This window comes from Mandrillus leucophaeus, unplaced genomic scaffold (genome assembly GCF_000951045.1).
Source record: "Mandrillus leucophaeus isolate KB7577 unplaced genomic scaffold, Mleu.le_1.0 Scaffold130, whole genome shotgun sequence".
Classification (NCBI taxonomy): Eukaryota; Metazoa; Chordata; class Mammalia; order Primates; family Cercopithecidae; genus Mandrillus; species Mandrillus leucophaeus.
Window position 1 is genome coordinate 2300509 of NW_012101255.1, and position 19509 is coordinate 2320017.

The window sequence follows — 19509 nt, forward strand, 5'->3', positions numbered from 1 at the left end:
CAGGCCCCCCGCTGCGCCCTCCTCCTCGACCTCCCCAGAGGTCGCGGTCCCCTTGGCCTGGGCCGAAAACCTCACCTGCGCCGGCAGCGTGGAAGGGGCTGGGGGGTGATCCTCCAGGGCAGACTTTGGTCATCCAACCCGCCCTCGCTCCTCGCTCGCTTCGGGATGCGGGCGCTAAGATGCTGGGCCACCTGGCGCGAGCTCTGCGAGACCGGAGCCGCGGAGGCGGGCTCGGCCTGTCCTGAGGGACCCCGCGGGAGGCGTGCCCGGGAGAGTGCGTCTGCACTTGGCCAAGAATGATGGCTGCCATTTAATGGAGGCTTCGCTAAGTGCCAGGATCTTGACAGTCAGAATCTCAGGTCGTTACAACCTTCCACAGTCTTGCTGTACCCTTTTTATGGATGGAGAAACTGAGCCAACTCAGAGAGGACCATTTACTTGCCGAAACCCACGAAAGTAGTCGGAATTTGAATCCACCACTGATTCCAAGTTTCTGACCTATTTTCTCTGACTTGGACTTGGAGGGACTGGGTTCCTAACCCGCCCTTGCCTAATGGAGTCACGTTCTCCACGGCTTGAGGCCTTCTCGGCCTTCCCTCTCTGTAAGGTGACACAGGCAGATTCTAACCAGAAGCCTTTGATACATAGTAGGTGCTCTGGAAATGTTGGTTGAATCTGAACATCAACTTTGATGTTTGTTGACATTTAAGCAAAGGGGGAAGAAGGAGATAAATAAAGTGAAGGTAATGTGGCAGAGGCTAGTTCCTCACTCCTGACCCTGACCTGTGAGAACCTCCAAACCCAGTTTGAGGCTGAGTCAGGTGTTTAGCTTTTGGCTTCCTTAATCTGAACAATTACTTCTAGAGATCATTTACCCTTCACAGAAGGGCATTTCCTGACCACCTCCCCCATCTTGCCCCAGGGTCTTCTCTTCCACTAATATCCTGGGATTAATTTCATGGCTGGACTTGCCCTTGTGATACAGGCATCTATCAAATCTAGCTCCCTTGTTTGAAAGAAAGGACAGTTTTTATTATCTGACTTTATTAGGGAAATTATTAAACATACAAAAAACTGAAGAAATCATATAAGGAGCCCTCAAATACTCATCTCTCAGCTATAAAAATTAAAGTTACTATTTTTGTTTCATCTTTCTCCCCCATTCCCAACTCACTGACATATACTAGTAAGGACAGTTTTACTCATTGTTGCAACTCAGAAACACAGTATGGGACCTGACACATGGTGAGCATTCAAAAATGTTGGCTTATGGAATGGACGATATGTAGGCGATGTGTGGATGGATTGATGATTGCATCATTAGTGGTACTTTGGGAATAATACCCTGTGCTGCTACTCAATCAAACACCCCTAGTCTGGGGGAGAAACGTAATCTCAGTTTTTCCCTTGCCTCCAACTGAAACACTTTGAAGCACTTAAAATCTTATCTACCCATAAGAATTTTATCTTAAAATCAAAATGTGTCAGTAGTGTGCCCCTGGTGTTTGGAAAGAAGGGAAAATAATAGCCCTCTCCCTGTTGTTGTCCCTTCTTAACTCCCTCTCCTGAAACAGTCTGGCATGAATTCCTTGACCCTCTCAACACAAAATAAACAGTGAAAACTTTCATATGCTTAGAAGCTTCCCCTAGGAATCATTATTTTACTGCATGGATTTCCCATGGGCATTTGGCTCCTTACCCTGGGAAATCTTTGTAATCTACCCCCCACCTAGCAATCCAACTTTTTCTCCTTAACCTCTTGCCCCAGTTAGCTTCCTTTACTAATATGGAATTCCCAGGTTCTTCGTCTTCAGATACTCACCTCTACAGTCCTTAGAGTATGGGCTCCTATACAAAGCCCCTTCAAATTCCCCTGGCAAAAGGTGATCTTTTGGCTTTTTAGTGCCCTTAGCACTTAATTTTTATTATCTTAACATTTATTGGCATGCGTTTGAATATGTCACACAGAATAGTCTTGTTGCCTCATCCTCACCTTTTCCTCCTGGTCCCCTTCTTCCATTCCAGAATTAGTCTTTAAGCAGACTAAGGTTAGCTCATCATGATGGGCTTAAACTGTAACCCACTGTGTTCTATACAGTGCTTGAATTTCCCACTTGATGCTGGTTAATATAGCAGATAGGCACACATTCTCATTGAATAATGTGAGTTCTAGTTGATACTGTTCCTAAGGGACATTTTATCTTTACCTAGCTAATGATTCCCTGGGACCAAGAACAATCTGCATGGAACAGAAATTAAAGAAGACCAGAGGCTCCCCAAATTGGTCCCAGCCTAGAACCTCAGCCTAGCAAGAAGGGGTAAGTTCAGGTTCCTGAGGAAGTTTTGTATAGCTATCCAGGGAAATGGGGTTGAAATGTGGCTGGAGAAAGGTGAATGAATTATAAACCATTTTAAGCATACGGTGCTATATCCTCCAAGTACAAAACTAAGTCTTCACTGCTGCTTTTGTGGGTTACCAGGTATTTAAAAGTTGACCCTTTTTCTTGGGTTACATTCAAGGGTTTCTCAAAGATTCCTTAACTGCTTGTGTTCCCTCTGAAAGCCCTGATTTTCAGCATTCTGCAAGGAGTCCCTCACTGTTGGTATCCATTTGTGCTTTTGGGCAAATCCCTTTAATATAGCTCATGGCTAGCTTTCTCTCCCTACATTTGCTCTGCCAGAAATACACAAATGTCCTTTGCCTGTACATACGCTAGTGCAGGCATTTTCTAACCAGCCTTCTGTCCTTGCCCACCATGAATACACTCTGTAAGCCACAATTCTCCACCTTAAAAGTTCAACAGTCTGAATCAGAGACCAGTTCCTCAGGTCCATCCAAACTGCAGAGGACAAATGTCAAATGCTCAGGTCAGTGACCCTCTCAAAGTTCTTTTCACAAGGTTTGAAGTGAGGAATAAAATTTATCTGATGAAAGGCAGAGACACAATCATTTGCAAAGCAGTTTTTTTGTTGTTTTTACTTTTGTTTTGTTTTGTTTCACACGGAGTTTTGCTCTGTCACCCAGGCTGGAGTGCAGTGGCGCCATCTCAGCTCACTGCAATCTCCACCTCCTGGATTCAAGCAGTTCTCCTGCCTCAGCCTCCTGAGTAGCTGGGGTTACAGGCGTGTGCCTCCACACCTGGCTAATTTTTTTTGTTTGTTTTTAGTAGAGATGGGGTTTCGTCATGTTGGTCAGTCTGGTCTCAAACTCCTGGCCTCAAGTGATCCACCCACCTTGGCCTCCCAAAGTGCTGGGATTACAGGCACGAGCCACATAGCCTGGCAGCAGAACAGATTTTTTTAATGAGAGTGAAGAATGGCTAGGAGCAGAGGCAGGATGTTGACCCATCAGAAACTATGGTCCTGGCCGGGCATGGTAGCTCACACCTGTAATCCCAGCACTTTGAGAGGGCCCAGGTGGTTGGATCACTTGAGGCCAGGAGTTCAAGACCAGCCTGGCCAACGTAGCAAACAAAAAATTCGCTGGGTGTGGTGGTGCATGGCTGTAGTCCCAGCTGCTTGGGAGACTGAGGCAGAAGAATCGCTTGAGCCTGGGAAGTGGAGGTTGCAGTGAGCCGAGATTGCCCCACTGCACTCCAGCCTGGGTAACAGAGACTCTGTCTCAAAAAAAGAAAGAAAGAAGAAAAGAAAAGGCAGGGCAAGGACAAGGGCAGGGCAGGGCAGTGCAGGGAAGGGAAGGAGGTGGTCCTACTATTCCTATTCCTATTTTACAGATTAGTAGGTAGGGCTCCAGAGGTGAAGTTGCTAGTCCCAGGCCATTGAGTTAGCGACTAGCAAAGCTAAAATCAAACCTAGAATCTCTCTGACTCCCAAACTTAGGCTTATTATTGTTGTCAATGTGTTACATGTATTAATTATCATTTACATAACACATAAAAGTGAGCCTTTGAAGACAGGTCTGGTATAAGAGAAGCAAAACTCCTGACAGCTCACTCTGGCATTGCAGCACAATTACACTCAAGTGGAAAGAAACAATTCTCAGTGTAGTGCCTGTAGGTGAATTAATTAAAGTTGCTAGCTTTCCTCATGGGATTGTTGCTTGTCCAGGTGTATATATTATTGTGTTTTGTTAACAGATTGTCTATAGGCAGTTTGCTTACTTTCCGTTTTTCTTACATCCCCATTATATTTCAATGTATTTGTCTCATGCCTACTTCTAAATCAAAAAAGAAAAATTTCCCCTTTATTTTAAACTCCCCAAAAAAGGAAAGATGATAATGACTTGGGAAGGGGGGGGTCAGAAGAGAGAAAAGAGAAATGGAAGAGTAATTCGGGGGTGTTTACTCAAATTGGATTTTTAATACAGCGTTCATGCTTACAGAGATATAAAAAATACAGACATTAAGACTCTCAAGGAGCACTGGCCAATAGTTTTATATTGCTTGCCAGATAGGTACTTCTAAATTTTCTAGTATTAAAGAAGTAAAAAGAAATAGATGAAAGTAATTTTAATGTACATTTGCTTAACCCAGTATAACCAAATATTACCATTTCAATAGGTGATCAATACCAAAAAAAGTATTAGTGAGATACTTTACTTTCTTTTTTATCTTAAGTATTCTAAATCTTCTGTGAATTTCATACCTATACCATCATTTCAGACCAGCCACATTTTACATTTCGTGTGTGCAATAGGCACATGTGGCTAGTGGCTAACATGTTGGTTAGCTCAGCTCTGAAGGAATGTTTCAGTCCTAATGAACCTGTAACATGTGGGTTTTTAATAACGACACTGAGGAAGGAGGTGGGTTTCCAAATTAAAAGAACAAAAAGTAATGAGAGAAGTAAAACAAGAGAGGCTATGCATGGTGGCTCACGCCTGTAATCCCAGCACTTTGGGAGGCCAAGGCGGGCAGATTGCCTGAGGTTAGGAGTTCAAGTCCAGCCTGGCCAACATGGTGAAACCCCGTCTCTACTAAAAATACAAAACTTAGTCAGGCATAGTGGTGCACATCTGTAATTCCAGCTACTCAGGAGGCTGAGGCAAGATAATTGCTTGAACCCGGGAGGTGGAGGTTGCAATGGGCTGAGATTGCACCACTGCATTCCAGCCTGGGTGACAGAGCAAGACTCCATTTCAAAAAAAGAAAGAAAGAAAGAAAGAAAGAAAACAAGAGAAAGGTAAACAGGAAAAGTAAAGGCAACTTGGGGAAGACAGTAGATACCTAAACAGTGCTTAGTTGCTAAACAGATGGAAACTTCAGGGGGCAAAGGGCACAAAAAGGAAAATCTGGGGTTTTAAAATCAGAGGATAAAATAAGAGAGTTTTAAATTACAAAGCTGAACCAATGACAAGGCTAAAGATTTAACCTCATTCACTAGCAAAATGGTGTCTGCTACATTTACAAAAAGAAGGCTGACTGGTTGGTTTCTGGAGAACAAAGCGGGCCACACAAACTTAGGTCACTGTTAATATCATGGTCACATACTCAGCTTCTCAACACCAGAATCTTATTTTGTCAGCTTACCCAGAGTGGTTCAAGCTCTATAAGGCAGACAAATGCTCAACACACTGGTTTCTCAATATAAAGAAATATCCCTTTCCAGAGACTGAAATACGTATATCCTCTTATTCAGATCACCTTCTTTCTAAAGTTTGTTGTAAAACAAAGTTGGCAAGCAGAAATTTGGTGACCATGAAATTACAGCAAAGGGAATTGAATAATCTCCAACGAGCAGTCACGCAGGCTGTCCCACGGTGGAACTCATCTCCCTTATGACACAAATAGGATAGATGTCACACTGTGGCCCATCGGTCCCATTGGTGGATATACAGACAGGTTATTATTGTTCAATGCCTTTATTATTTACTTCATACCAGAGGTTCTTGGTGGCCCACAAATATTTGTTCGGATTGCTTTGGGCTTGCACAGTCACTTCTGGACTTTCTAGGAAAGTCTGCCTACACTGGGTCCACCTTTTCCAAGGACATCAATCTGTTGCAGCTGAGAAGGGTCTGCCACTTTGAGTATGCTATGTTGTCACAGCCCCAACTGACCAGCTTCACTCAGAGGGCTGGCTAACCTGTTGAGAGCATACATCTTGGAAGAGTGAGATCCCTACTATATGGAGAACTCTGCTAACCAAGCCTGGCTTCAGACTTTCCTATTGGGAAAGGAGCAAGAGAGAGATTACTTTTCAGTTACACAATAATTGATTAGGTTACTACTTTTTTGTGTGTTAACCAGTTAAGGATCCAGTATTTATCATCAATTAGTTTCAGATTGTAACTAACCTGTTAGGATGGGTTACATCTGATGAAAATTATAATCTGATAACTATTCATTATGAGATATTTCAGTTCTCAGAGAAGTATTTTTCTCCAAGTTCTAGGGACATCATCTTATACTTTCTTATCTACCTGCTGCAGTCACACAGAGCAAGAAAACGTGGAAAATATATTAGATGGCAGAATCTGGATAGTAAACAAAATATCTTGACAGATTAAAATGATGAACTAAATGTAACAGGGTCAAATTTTATATAAGAATAAATTTTCCCCCTATCTACTGGATGTATCTAAGACTGTTTGGTACCTACTGTTTGCTAAATCTGAAGTTTAAATTCTAAGCAATAAAAAATAAACGCTGCCAACACTTTGCTCTCAGTAGCATTTGGGGAATAGTAGTGCACAAATCAATTACATGAATCCTTTATATAATAGTATTTTTTATTAGTATTGTTAAAACATTGCCCAACATTCTCACCACTATGCCTCTTCCCAGGGCTGTTAACAAATAGCAGAGAAAGGAAAACACCTCTTGGCTACAGTTGTGGTATGCAGAACTGCAGAGTGAATATAAAAATTGTCTCGGAGAGGATGTTGCAAATCAAGATGGAGAAATGTGTCAGATCAGCAAAGGAGCCTGGAGAAGTTAGGGTCTCCTGACCCCTGGAACCTCAGCTAGCTGGTTCAGTTTTGCTAACAGGAAGCAGGGGCCAGCTGGGAGTGTGTGGTGATGAGCAAAATAGACATTAAGTTCAAGATGGGGCATCTTGAGTATGAAGAGACAAAGGGAGTCCTTTCTGAGCAGTAGTAAATGGAGGCTATAGAGGCTGTGACAGCTAGACTGAAACAAGATGAGAGTAGAGACTGGCTGAGTAAGGATGAGAGCAGAGAGGAAGAAGAGCTGGGAACCAAGTTGTCAAGACGGATCAAGGCTTGTGTGTAGGAGGCAGGCAACTGGCTTGCCCTGCAGAATGGTGGGCTTTTTGCCCATTGCCAAGGTACATAATGAATGCGAGGACCCCCCAGTAGATGACAGCACCAACAGTGGATGGGGGGAGGTAGGGCAGAATAGCTGAATGGCATAAGATCAAAGGAGAATGGTTTTAACAAGACAGTGAAATATAATGTGGGGGAGTGAAGCAGACACTGTGGCAGACACTGCTTGTTCTCTGCCCGATATCTTTATCTTTATCCCTTTTCTTCCTTAGTAACGAAATCCTGAATTTGTTCTGGGGTACAATATGCCAGCTAAATATACCTACCTTCCTAGATTACCTTACATCTAGGGATGCCATGTGGCACACTTCTAGCCAATGAGACATAAGCTTAACTTCTCTAGGGATTCTGATAATGTTTTTCTTTCCTGATGCAGGCAACACCCTTTAACTCCTTTTCTCTTCTCACCTGGAATTTAGACATGAAGTCTAGACTACAATGTCCATATTGTGACCAAGAGGTTAGAAATATGGGGCTGGGCGTGGTGGCTCACGCCTGTAATCCCAGCACTTTGGGAGACGGAGGTGGGCGGGTCACGAGGTCAGGAGATCGAGACCATCCTGGCTAACACGGTGAAACCCCGTCTCTACTAAAAATAAAAAATTAGTTCAGCGTGGTAGCAGGCACCTGTGGTCTCGGCTACTCGGGAGGCTGAGGCAGGAGAATGGCGTGAACCCGGGAGGCAGAGCGGTGAGTGGAGATAGCGCCACTGCACTCCAGCAAGGGCGACAGAGCAAGACTCCACCTGAAAAAAAAAAAAAAAAGAAAAGAAAAGAAAAGAAATATGGTATGAGGAAAAGGCAAGACAACCCCAGAGATGTGAGTTCTGATTTCAACTGGCCACTGAACCAATACTAACAACCGTCTATAACCAGGTATCTGGTTATGTGAACAATGAGCCCTACTTAATGAAATCAGTGTTAGTGACTTTTCTATTGTTCTGATCTATTAGTGACTTTTCTATTGTTCTGATCTATTATATTCCTCATAGATATTAACCCACCTTGTTGAACTGACATACAAAGGTAAGAGGGGTGCAGGAAAAGCAGTGCTCCAAGGGAAGAGGCCAGCTTTCCCAAGGTAGGAGGAATGAGGTGAGAGTGTTAGAAAAGAAGCTGTACAGGTATGACAGTTTGCTAGCTATGGAGAAAGGATTCAACAGGCCAGAGTGGAAGAGAATGAGAAGGAGAGAAGAGATGGAAGCCTGGGGCAGAAAGATGTACAAAGCTTCATGAGGATGATAGCATGGAAGTGGATCAGTTGACTACATGGGCATAGGGGTAGAGGCTACACTTTGAACCTAGACCAGCATGAACAGAAGTGAGATCCATGGAAGATTTGGTCTCCAAGTCTCTTTGAGGTCAGAAACCTTGTTATCTTCCCAGAGGGATTACCAGGTTACACCAGTGGGACCATCATCTTTCCACATCCTTGGTTAGGAAAAAAAGGGGAGATGTCATCCCTTTTGGCTCTCTAGAGAATCCACGTGCAGGTTTAAAGCTGAATAATGAAACCTGGCAATTTCTCTGGATTCCCTTTAAATCTCTCTGGAGTCAGAAATAGAAGCAACCTGAAGGAGGCAGAGAGGAACTGAAGGCCACAGGGCCTGCTAGGGCAGGGTGAGGGAGGCATTTTGCTCTCTTTTCTGGTAATTGGCCCACAAGGGCTGTTGTCTCCCCAAGGAGGCTACTGTTCCCCTCCCTAAGTCCTTAGTCCCAAAGCAGAGTGACAGCCGTGAGCCTGCTAGATCATCCATGTTGCCATAGCAACAGGCTTGCCCTTGGAGCAGTGGGTTCATGACAAAATGATCAGCCCTCTCTTAAAGGTTGTTGCTGTGTGTTGGACCAAGAATGCAGGCCAGGTGGGTGGGTCTGAAGGCCTGGAGCCAAGAATATTCAGGGTAGGAATTTTATCCCACATGGTGAAAAACCTGAAAAGTCTGAGAATGAGTACAAGCTAAATCCAACCAGCCAAGGGCCAAAACAGAAGAAACACTATTCAATCATCAAGTCTGAGGGACATCCCCAAGATGAATTTGGTGGGGGAAGGTAGGGAGTGGAGGTGAGAGTAAGAGAAGAAGCCAGAGCAAGAGGGGCTGGAGTGTCTATGATTGTTTTCTTAGGCTGCTGGCTACATGTTGTGTTAGCTGAGCAGCATTAATAATACTCAGGGACTCTGGGTGGACACTAGCTGACCCCAACCCTGTTAAGCCGTGGATAGCTTGCTTCCAACACCCATTCTTGCTCAATGAAAACCAATTCTGATGGTGTTCTAGGACTCCATCCTCACCTCTTCTTCAGTCCTTTCTCTTGGATGAAGTTCTCAGCAACTCTCTATGGGCCCATGAAACTGCGGATACCATCCAGGATACCTGACCAGTTTCTACAACCAGACATATTCCTAGATTCTCCTGTAGTTCTTAACTAAGATCAATCCACAGCTCTCTAGGCTGAGACCTAGTGGAATATAAGCTCCATCTGGGAAGGGTCTTTGACTGAGAGTTTATCACTGTATTCCTAACACATAACACAAGTCTGTCACATAGCAGGAGTTTAATAAATATTTATTAAACGAATAATTTAACAAGAGTGCTTGACAACTTTCATATCCCTCACCTCCTCCAGGTTATTAAACTCTTCTGTGGGTACCTGCCATAGTCATAGTCCTGCTTCTTCCAGGATGGACCCTCTTAGATCCAAGACCTTCTACCCACTTGTCACTGAAAGCTTCTGTGACCAGAGATTCCTCGTTATACACCTGGGTGTGCCCATGGACACCAGTGCCAGCCTGGACTAGAACAAAGGTTTCACATGTTCCTTTAGCTACTGCAGTAGTAGCTTTTTTATACCCTTCTTGGTGACAACAGCATTAGTCCCCTAACCCAGACCTTGGGTCTCAGCCTATTTCCTTCTTGTCATCCTTTACAGGCAGCTCTATGAGAGTTGTGGTGATATTGTAGATGGCCTTGAGGGTCTCCCTGCTACAACAGCCTAGGAGTAAAAAGTAGGATTATAATAATGTAATTTCACTCTGATTCACAATTGAAAAAGTGTAAAGCTTCTCTCCTAATACGCTAATATATATATATAAATATATATATATATCTTTTTAATTTTCTAAGAGCACTTACTGCTATTTGAAATTGCTTGTATATTTGTTATCTGGCTTTTTGTCAGTTTCTGTCATTGGAATATAAGCTTTTTGGTGTCAATAATGTGTTTCATTTACTACCTAAACAGTAAATGTCCAGTAACTATTAAGTGGATGAATTAATTACTCTGGATTAATCAGGGTCAGGGTAGGCCCTCTGTGTACCTACGAACCCAGATCTCTGACTGCATTGTGAAATGCTTATTTTCCTCTTCACTTGTTCCATCTTTCCTTGGGCACAGGTCCAGTCATTGCCTCTGATGTCAACACACTGCCAAGACACTTGGTGCTTCATCTTACATCTTACCCCCAGCGTCATCTTACATCTACCCATACCAGAGAACCGAGTTCTCTGACTGCATTGTGGAAGGCCCATTTTCCTCTTCACTTGCTCCATCTTTCCATGGGCACAGGTGCAGCCACTGCCTCAGGTATTCACCACACTGCCAAGGCCCTGGTGTTTCCTTTGCTATCAAAGCCCTCAGTGTCATCTTCCACCTGTATCTGCCCAAACCACACTGCACCAAGGAGCCTGTTGAGCTGGACCCAAGCCTGCATTTCCAACCCTGATAACATACCAGTGTGGAGATGTCCAGCCAGCTCCCCACTGAAGAGGAGGCAATCTCTTTCCCCTACACTTTGTATTACCCACATCCCAAAACAAGGCTGCCTTGAACTTCCAGGTATTTTTTTTGTAAAAAGAACCTTTGGATCTTTGCAGTCAACTCCCTTGCTTAGGAATCTGGTATTAGCCCATCTCAATAATAAGCAGAATGCTATACCCAGGCATCGGTATTAGATTAAGCTCGCATGCAGTGTGGTTTTCCCAATCCTTTATCCCCAAGGTCCCTCGATTTCTCTTCTTAGAGTCCCTAGGAAAGCCTCTGCCACTGCCTGTTCCCACAGCATGACTTGATGTGTCTAAATTCTCCTATGGGCACATTTAGAGCAGCAGCCAGAATGGCCATAACGCAAGGAGTCTGGAGTTTACCCTGTGGGTGACAAGGAACAAATGGAGACCTTGGATAAGGAAATTTTCTTGGAGAACCAGTTCTTTAGATATAGATATGTATTGTTGATATGTAGGATGAGACATGGGAGAAGATTCTAGGCTGCCTTTGGTCATTATAATTCACCCTCCCAAAGATCCTGACTGAACAGAATTCCACTCCTTCCCATATTTCTGTGAGTCAATAGTTCCCTCTGAATGTTGTTGGATTTCTGCTTTCTGGGCACATGGTGTGTATGATTATTATTTTTGTTTTTAAATTTTTGTTTTTTTGGAGACAGAGTCTCGCTCAGCCGCCCAGGCTGGAATGCAGTGGCGCCATCTTGGCTCACTGCAACCACCGTCTCCCAGGTTCAAGCAATTCTCTTGCCCCAGCCTCCTGAATACCTGGGATTACAGGCGCCCGCCACCACACCCAGCTAATTTTTGTACTTTTAGTAGAAATGGGGTTTCACTATGTCATCCAGGCTGATCTCAAACTCCTGACCTCTGAACTCAGCCTCCCAATGTGCTGGGGTTACAGGTGTGAGCCACTGCACCTGGCCCATTATATTATTCTTTTAACTTTTCTGTAAGTTTAGAATTTTTTAACTTATAAGTTAGAAAAAGAAAGGGTTTCTTGTATATTAGATAGTTTTCTGTGGGCAAAGAATTTAGAACAATGCTTGGCTTAAGCATGCAAATAAATGTTACTTGTTCTGATTATTCTAGTGCTTTACATGGAGTATCATGTTTAACCCTGACAATGGCCTCGTGAAGTTCTGATTGTAGGATGCTGTTAGTCTCTCGCATCCCTTTTACCAGGCAGGTGCACACCTCTCCAAGCTACCGTAAAGTGTTGGTTGCTAAAGGTTTACAGCTCCCTTTTCTCTGGAAAATTGCCTTCAGTCTAACAGAAGCCGCCCCAGAGATTATACCCCACACCAACCCTGGGGGACAGTCAGCAACCAATGAGTAAGGAACAAAGAGGCATAAAAAGCTAGCCCTAGTGGTGGCCTGTAATCTCAGCACTTTGGGAGGCCGAAGCGGGTGGATCACCTGAGGTCAGGAATTCAAGACCAGCCTGGCCAACATGGCGAAACCCTGTCTCTACTAAAAATACAACAATAGCTTGGTGGTGCATGCCTGTAATCCCAGCTACTTGGGAGGCTGAGGCATGAGAATCACTTGAACCCAGGAGGTGGAGGTTGCAGTGAGCTGAGATCGCACCACTGCACTCCAGCCTGGCAACAGAGCGAGACTCCTTCAAAAAAAAAAAAAAAAATTAGCCAGGTGTCCAGGCATCATGGTGGCCATCTATAATCCCAGCTACTCAAGAGGCTGAGGCAGAAGAATCACTTGAGCCTGGGAGGCGGAGGTTGCAGTGAGCTGAGATCGTGCCACTGCACTCCCGCCTGGGCAACAAAGCAAGATTCTGTCGGAAAAAAAAAAAAAAAAAAAAAGCTAGCCTTTGCCTTAATGTAGGATTCACTTTGTGGTTCAAGAGCTCCCTGAGGATCAAACTGAAGCTGGACCCAGTTGAGACCACATCTTTACTTAGCTCCCCACTTCCCTCTTCCCTTTCTGCCTTTGGACTGTGAGTCAAAAAATAAATCACATGTCCCCCAAACCTTTATCAGGTTCTGCTGCAAGGGAACCTGACCAGGAGGAAACAGAGGCAAGAAAGGCTAAGAAACTTTCCCAGGAGCCTCCCCAGACCACACAGTAGTAGATTTGAACCCAGGTAGTCTGAGCTCATGGTCTTTACCACTGCTCTTCATATGTAAAGAACTTGTTATGTGCCAATGAAAGTTATGTCTCAAAAAACCTCAGCCCCAGCCTCCTTACTCAGTTGCTGAGTATTGAAAGTCAATCAGACATGATTCTTAAGCTTCTCATAGCCTGAAAACTCATGGATGAGACAAACATAGTCACCAGTGGCAGCCAGTGGTTATAGTCATAAACACACACACACACACAAACTCACATACATACACAAACATACACACATATAAGCCTATACACACATACATATACAAACCTATACAAACACATAAACACACATGGAAACCTGTACACATATGCACATTCACACATGCATATGCACCCAAGCCACACCCTTACAATGGAATCCCCTACAGCTGCTAAAAAAGAAAGTCATAGGCTGCATGTTCTAGGAATGTATTTGTTAATGGAATAAAGAAAATAAACAATATTTTGGAAATTTTAATCATATACATATGTTTCTTTTTAAAATATCAGTGGAATTGTTTTTTGTCTGTTTCCTTCATGTTTCTATACAATAGGATGTTTAAAAACACATAAACACATAAAACCTGAGGCATATTAATATTTGTAGAGGATATTTATTTAGGTCAGTAAATAATAATGGTACATGTGTGAAGCAACCTATAGCCTGATGAAAAGAAAATAATATAAAACTGTAGATTATTTAGGGAAGTAGTGATATGAACATTAACTCTTTATTCATTTGTTCTAACATTATTAAGCTATGTTTTCTAATTGCTGAATTCCCACAGAATCTGTGTTCTAAGGCCCTCTCCTCTAACCTCTCAGAGCTGCTATGTTTTGCTTTCTGATTCTGCAACATCCGTTGATGGTCACAATGTTGGGCCCCTGAGGCCTGAACTGATGTGAAATGAACACTGAACCTGAAGTCCTAGGTTGCAATTATTGCTTTATAATTTACTGACATCGACTTTGGGCAAGTCACCTCTTTGAGCCTCATTTGTCTCATCTATGTATAAGTGGAGGAAATAAAATCTACTTCACGAGATTTTTGTGAAAATTAAATGGGGTAACATTTGGATGGCACCTAGCCCAGCACCTGAGAAGATGGAAATAAAGGAATGAATAAATCCATAGCCAATAAACAGCAAAGGGTGTGCACTTATTGCAAGATTCCCTGATTATTAATGCAACCCAGTAACCACAAGCAGCCATGAAAAGAAATCACAGACACTCCTTCACCTAGATTGACCAGTTAACATTTTGCCACATTTATTGTATATCTGCTGTTGTTATTATTACTAGGGGCGGGGATGGTGGCAGCAGTAGTAGTAATAGAAGTAGTTTTGGTGGAAACATTTGAGAATAAGTTCCCAGACATCGATCCTTTATCCATTAGATACATTGGCATGAGTTTCCTAATAGCAAAGACATTCTTTTACATATCCACAGTAAAATAATCAAATTCAAAATTTAACAGTGATCTACAGTTTATATTCAAATTTTCTTTCTTTCTTCTCTCTCTCTCTCTTTCTCTCTCTCTTTCTATGCCTCCCTCTTTTCTTTTGTTTTTTGAGAGGAAGTCTCACGCTGTCACCCAGGCTGGAGTGCAATGACATGATCTCAGCTAACTGCAACCTCTGCCTCCCAGGTTCAAGCAATTCTCCAGCCTCAGCCTCCCAAGTAGCTGGGATTACAGGCACCTGCCACCGCTATTTTTAGTAGAGACGGGGTTTCATCATGTTGGTCAGGCTGGTCTTGAACCCCTGACCTCAGGTGTTCCACCCGCCTCAACCTCCCAAAGTGCTGAGATTACAGGCATGAGCCACCACGCCCAGCCTATATTCAAATTTTCAAATTGTCCCAATGTTGTCCTTTATAGCTTTTTTTTTTTAATCCAGGATCACATATAGTTGTTGTTTGTATTCTTTTCCTTTTTTGTCCTATATGAGAAATCTTTGTCTATTCAATATCACAAAGGTTTTCTTCTGTTTTCTGTTAGAAGTTTTATAGACCAGGTGTGGTGGCTCATGCCTGTTATCTCAGCACTATGGGAGGCCAAACTGGGAGAATTGCTTGAGCCCGTGCATTCAAGACCAGCCTGGGCAATATAGTGAGACTCTGTCTCTACAAGAAAAATAAAAATTAGCCGGCCATGGTGGCACATGTCTGTGGTCGCAGCTACTTGGGAGGCTGAGGTGAGAAGATGGCTTGAGCCCCGGGTTTGAAGTTGCAGTGTAGCTGCAGTGAGCAATGATGGTGCCTCTGCACTCCAGCCTGGGTGACACAATGAGACCTCATCTCACAATTTTTAAGTCTATAAATAGATATTTAACTTAATAGACTAAAATCTATTAATATCATTGTTTATTTGATGCTCATATTTTCCCAGTTTTCCCAGTAGAAGCCCCTTCAAGGGCAGTTTCCATAGTCTTTTGACAGATTCTCTGAATTTTTTGAACACTTTCTTATTTTCTGGCACATGATGTTTCAGGCTCATCTTGTACTTTAACTGCTCCAGCCCTGGAATCAGCATTTTTCCAAGAAGCCCTCACTCCTTTTAGTGTGAGTGGTATTTAAAAACCAAGATCTGGTTACTAGTTGCTCATTGCTATTGAGTATTACTGCTTCTAGATTCTTTTAGAAGACAGAGCTAGGAAATATCTGTCTATCTGTCTGTCTGTGTAGAGTATTCCCATTCCAGTGCAACAAATTAGATTCTTTTTTGTCTTCACTCATTTTGTATTTGTATCTGCCTTCTCCCACAGTGAGAACCCTGGCTCCCAACACATCATGTATGTATCTGTTTGCTTAGTTCTACAATACACAAAATAGCTTTAGAATTGCTGTAACTATGGTCTACAAAAAACCTAGTAAACAGAGTTTAAGTGTTTTTATTATTTTTGTTTGTTTTTTGACTGAAGATAGTTAGCCAAAGTATTGTATTCAAATGTTACTTGAATTATTTTATTTTCCATGTAGATGTGCTATTCATTTGAAATATAGTTAATTGGTTTCTGTTTGCATTCAATTTGCATTTTTTTCTCATACTTGTTTTTATTTAATATTATTTTTGAATTTATAGAGCATTAATATGGTTTTAAAATAAAAACTATATAAAATATATACTCATAGAAGTATCAATTCCTCTTCTATTCCTTTCATTCTATTCTTATCCACCATCTACGGATAATAATATATTAATTTCTAGTATATATTTCCTATGGTTTATTTATTTATCCATTTTATTTATTTATTTATTTATTTATTTATTTATTTATTTGAAATGGAGTCTCACTCTGTCACCCAGGCTGGAGTGCAGTGGCACGGTCTCTGCTCACTGCAACCTCGCCTCCCGGGTTCCAGTGATTCTTCTGCCTCAGCCTCCTGAGTAGCTGGGATTACAGGTGTGTGCTACCACACCTGGCTAATTTTTGTGTTTTTAGTAGAGATGGGGTTTCACCATTTTGGTCAGGCTGGTCTCAAACTCCTGACCTCATGATCCACCTGCCTCAGCCTCCCAAAGTGCTGGGATTACAGGTGTGAGCCACCATGCCTGCTCGGCCATTCCTATGTTTTTTGGTTTTTTTGTTTGTTTGTTTTTTTTTAAGAAATAAGCTTTCTTACTCATATGGCATACCATATATATTCTTTTGTATTTTGTTTTTTTTTTTTACTTGATCACGTACCCTGAAAATCACCCCGTATCAGTTCATAGAGATCTCCTAATTCATTTCCCTAGCTGCAGAGCACTCTATTGTATTGATATCATAGTTTATTAAACCAATCTCCATGCCAGGGATTTTAGGTTGTTTATATACCTTTTCAATTGCAAGTAATGCTGTGTAGGTATTTTTGTATTGTTAGAGGTAGTATCAGTCTGGACACAGAGACCATGCAGTAATTAAAATAGGAGAGATTTAATATTAAGTTATTAAGCTATGATACAATAATACAAAGATGTAAAGAGAACTCTAAAGTTGGGCTGGCAAACTTCTTTATAATGGAACAGATAGTGAATATATTAGGCTTTCTAGGCCATACTTTCTCTGTCATAACCATTCAATGCTGTATAGACAACACATAAATAAATGGACCTGGCTGCATTTCAATAACATTTTATTTACAAAACAGGTAGGGAGCTGGATTTGGCCAGAAAACTGTGGGGTTTGAACACAGTTTGCCCACCCCTGTTCTAAAGAATGCCCTAGGGTCAGCCGGGCACAGTGGCTAACACATGTAATCCCAGCACTTTGGGAGGCTGAGGCAGTCGGATCACCTGAGGTCAGGAGTTTGAGACCAGCCTGGCCAACATGGTGAAACCCCATCTCTACTAAAAATACAAAAATTCACCGGGTGTGGTGGCGGGCGCCTGTAATCCCAGCTACTTGGGAGGCTGAGGCAGGAGAATCACTTGAACCCAGGAGGCGGAGGTTGTAGTGAGCTGAGATTGTGCCACTGCACTCCAGCCTGGGCAATAGAGCCAGACTCCATCTTAAAAAAAAAAAAAAAAAAAAAAAAGAAGGGCCTAGGGAGAGTGCCAAAGTCAGCACAGAGCTGGAAAGGAAACCCCCACCTTCCTAATGAGGTTAAAACCTAGTTGAAGAAGGTGTGGTTGCAGCCTACTAGACAGCCCAACATTTGCTGGGTTCCCTGGTCCAAAGTTTGCCATAGCAGGAAACAACCTCAGGCACACAGGTACACAGAGATGGTCAGGGACCCACCTGGAGCCACTTAGTGTACCCACCAGGAGGCCCACAGCAAGCTGGTCATTAGGCCTAGGCAGGGAATTGGAGGTTGCTAAGGGACCAAGCACTCAGGTACCACCTGGTTCCACCACTGTCCTTCTACTGCCTCCACTCCCACCCCAGCCATTGCCCCACTGACAGGCTGTGCAGTAGGGGAAGTAAAAGCAAAATGCAGCTTACCAGAACTAGAAATTGCCCCCATTTCTCCTGCAATGTCCCTCCAGTGCCCTCTACTGACAAAGGTTAATGAACATCGTGCTCTCTGTTGAGGAGAAATGCTTAAAGAGTCCAGTTCATTACCCCAGAGCAGGTACTGAAGGGTAAATTTGAAGCTGAAGTCTCCTAGGGTAAATTCTTAAAAGTTGAATTTGTGAATCAAAGGGTAAAAAAATACTTTGCTAGGTTTTGATGAATTTCTTTCAGTGGGGTTGTATCGTTCTGCATTGCCACCAAAATGTATGAGAATACTATGTGTTATTTTACAACTTCATCAACGGCATTGCCAAACTTTTTACTTTCTGTCACTATGATTGTTATGAAATCTTATCTCATTGTAGTTTTTTGTTTGGTTTGGTTTTTTTAGATGGAGCCTCGTTCTGTTGCCAGGCTGGAGTGCAGTGGCACAATCTCTGCTCACAGCAACTTCCGCCTCCCGGGTTCAAGCAATTCTCCTGCTTCAGCCCCAACTGGTAGCTGGGATTACAGGCACGCACCACCACACCTGGCTAATTTTTGTATTTTTAGTAGAGATGGGGTTTCGCCATGTTGTCCAGGCTGATCTTGAACTGCTGACCTCAGATGATCCACCCGCGTCAGCTTCCCAAAGTGCTGAGATTACAGGTGTGAGCCACCCAGGCTGGCATCATTGTAGTTTTAATTTACATTTCTTTTACTATTTGTAAAGTTGAACATCTTTTCATATGCTAAGAGTCTCCACTTGTGATATACTATTCGTATCTTTCATCCACCTCCCCACAGGGTTAGGAAATAAGTTCTTAAACTAGCTTAAAGCAGGAAAAAAATCAGGTGAGCTACAACTGCAAATTGCTTATGAAGGAATAGTTTTGTAGAACTCTTGTTGTTTTTCCTACGTTAGACACCAGAGTTTAATATAAGTTCAGTTTATTTCAATATTTACTGAAACCTTCCTGTGGGCCAGGCACCAAAGCTGCAGAGGAAGACACAATCCTTGCTATTAATGAGCTTAGTGTGAAAACAGACATACAAAATCACTTGGGAAATAGTAGAACATAGTGATTAAAATCTGAATTAGGGTATGTATGGACTTGGGTCCAAATTCTGACATTGCCATTTGAACAACTAGCTGTGTAATATTGGATGCGTCATTTCTATCTTTGTGCTTCAGTTTCTTAAGGCAGAGATAATAATATATATCATAGAAATATTATAAGAACTACATGAGATAGTATATGAAAACAACTGGGCCGGGCGCGGTGGCTCAAGCCTGTAATCCCAGCACTTTGGGAGGCTGAGACGGGTGGATCACGAGGTCAGGAGATCGAGACCATCCTGGCTAACATGGTGAAACCCCGTCTCTACTAAAAAATACAAACTAGCCGGGCGAGGTGGCGGGCGCCTCGGGAGGCTGAGGCAGGAGAATGGCGTGA

General features: G+C 42.8%; 1 long non-coding RNA gene across 1 annotated transcript in view; it reads right to left on the reverse strand.

Moving 5' to 3' along the window:
* Window positions 1-5184: 5184 nt before the first annotated feature.
* Window positions 5185-19509, reverse strand: part of LOC105534089 — a 125210-nt gene continuing 110885 nt past the window's right edge. The window contains exons 4-6 of the long non-coding RNA XR_001005208.1: window positions 18930-19049; window positions 10095-10236; window positions 5185-6126 (exon numbers count right to left, since the gene is read on the reverse strand). This is a non-coding gene — a long non-coding RNA (uncharacterized LOC105534089). The remainder of the gene's footprint in view (window positions 6127-10094; window positions 10237-18929; window positions 19050-19509) is intronic.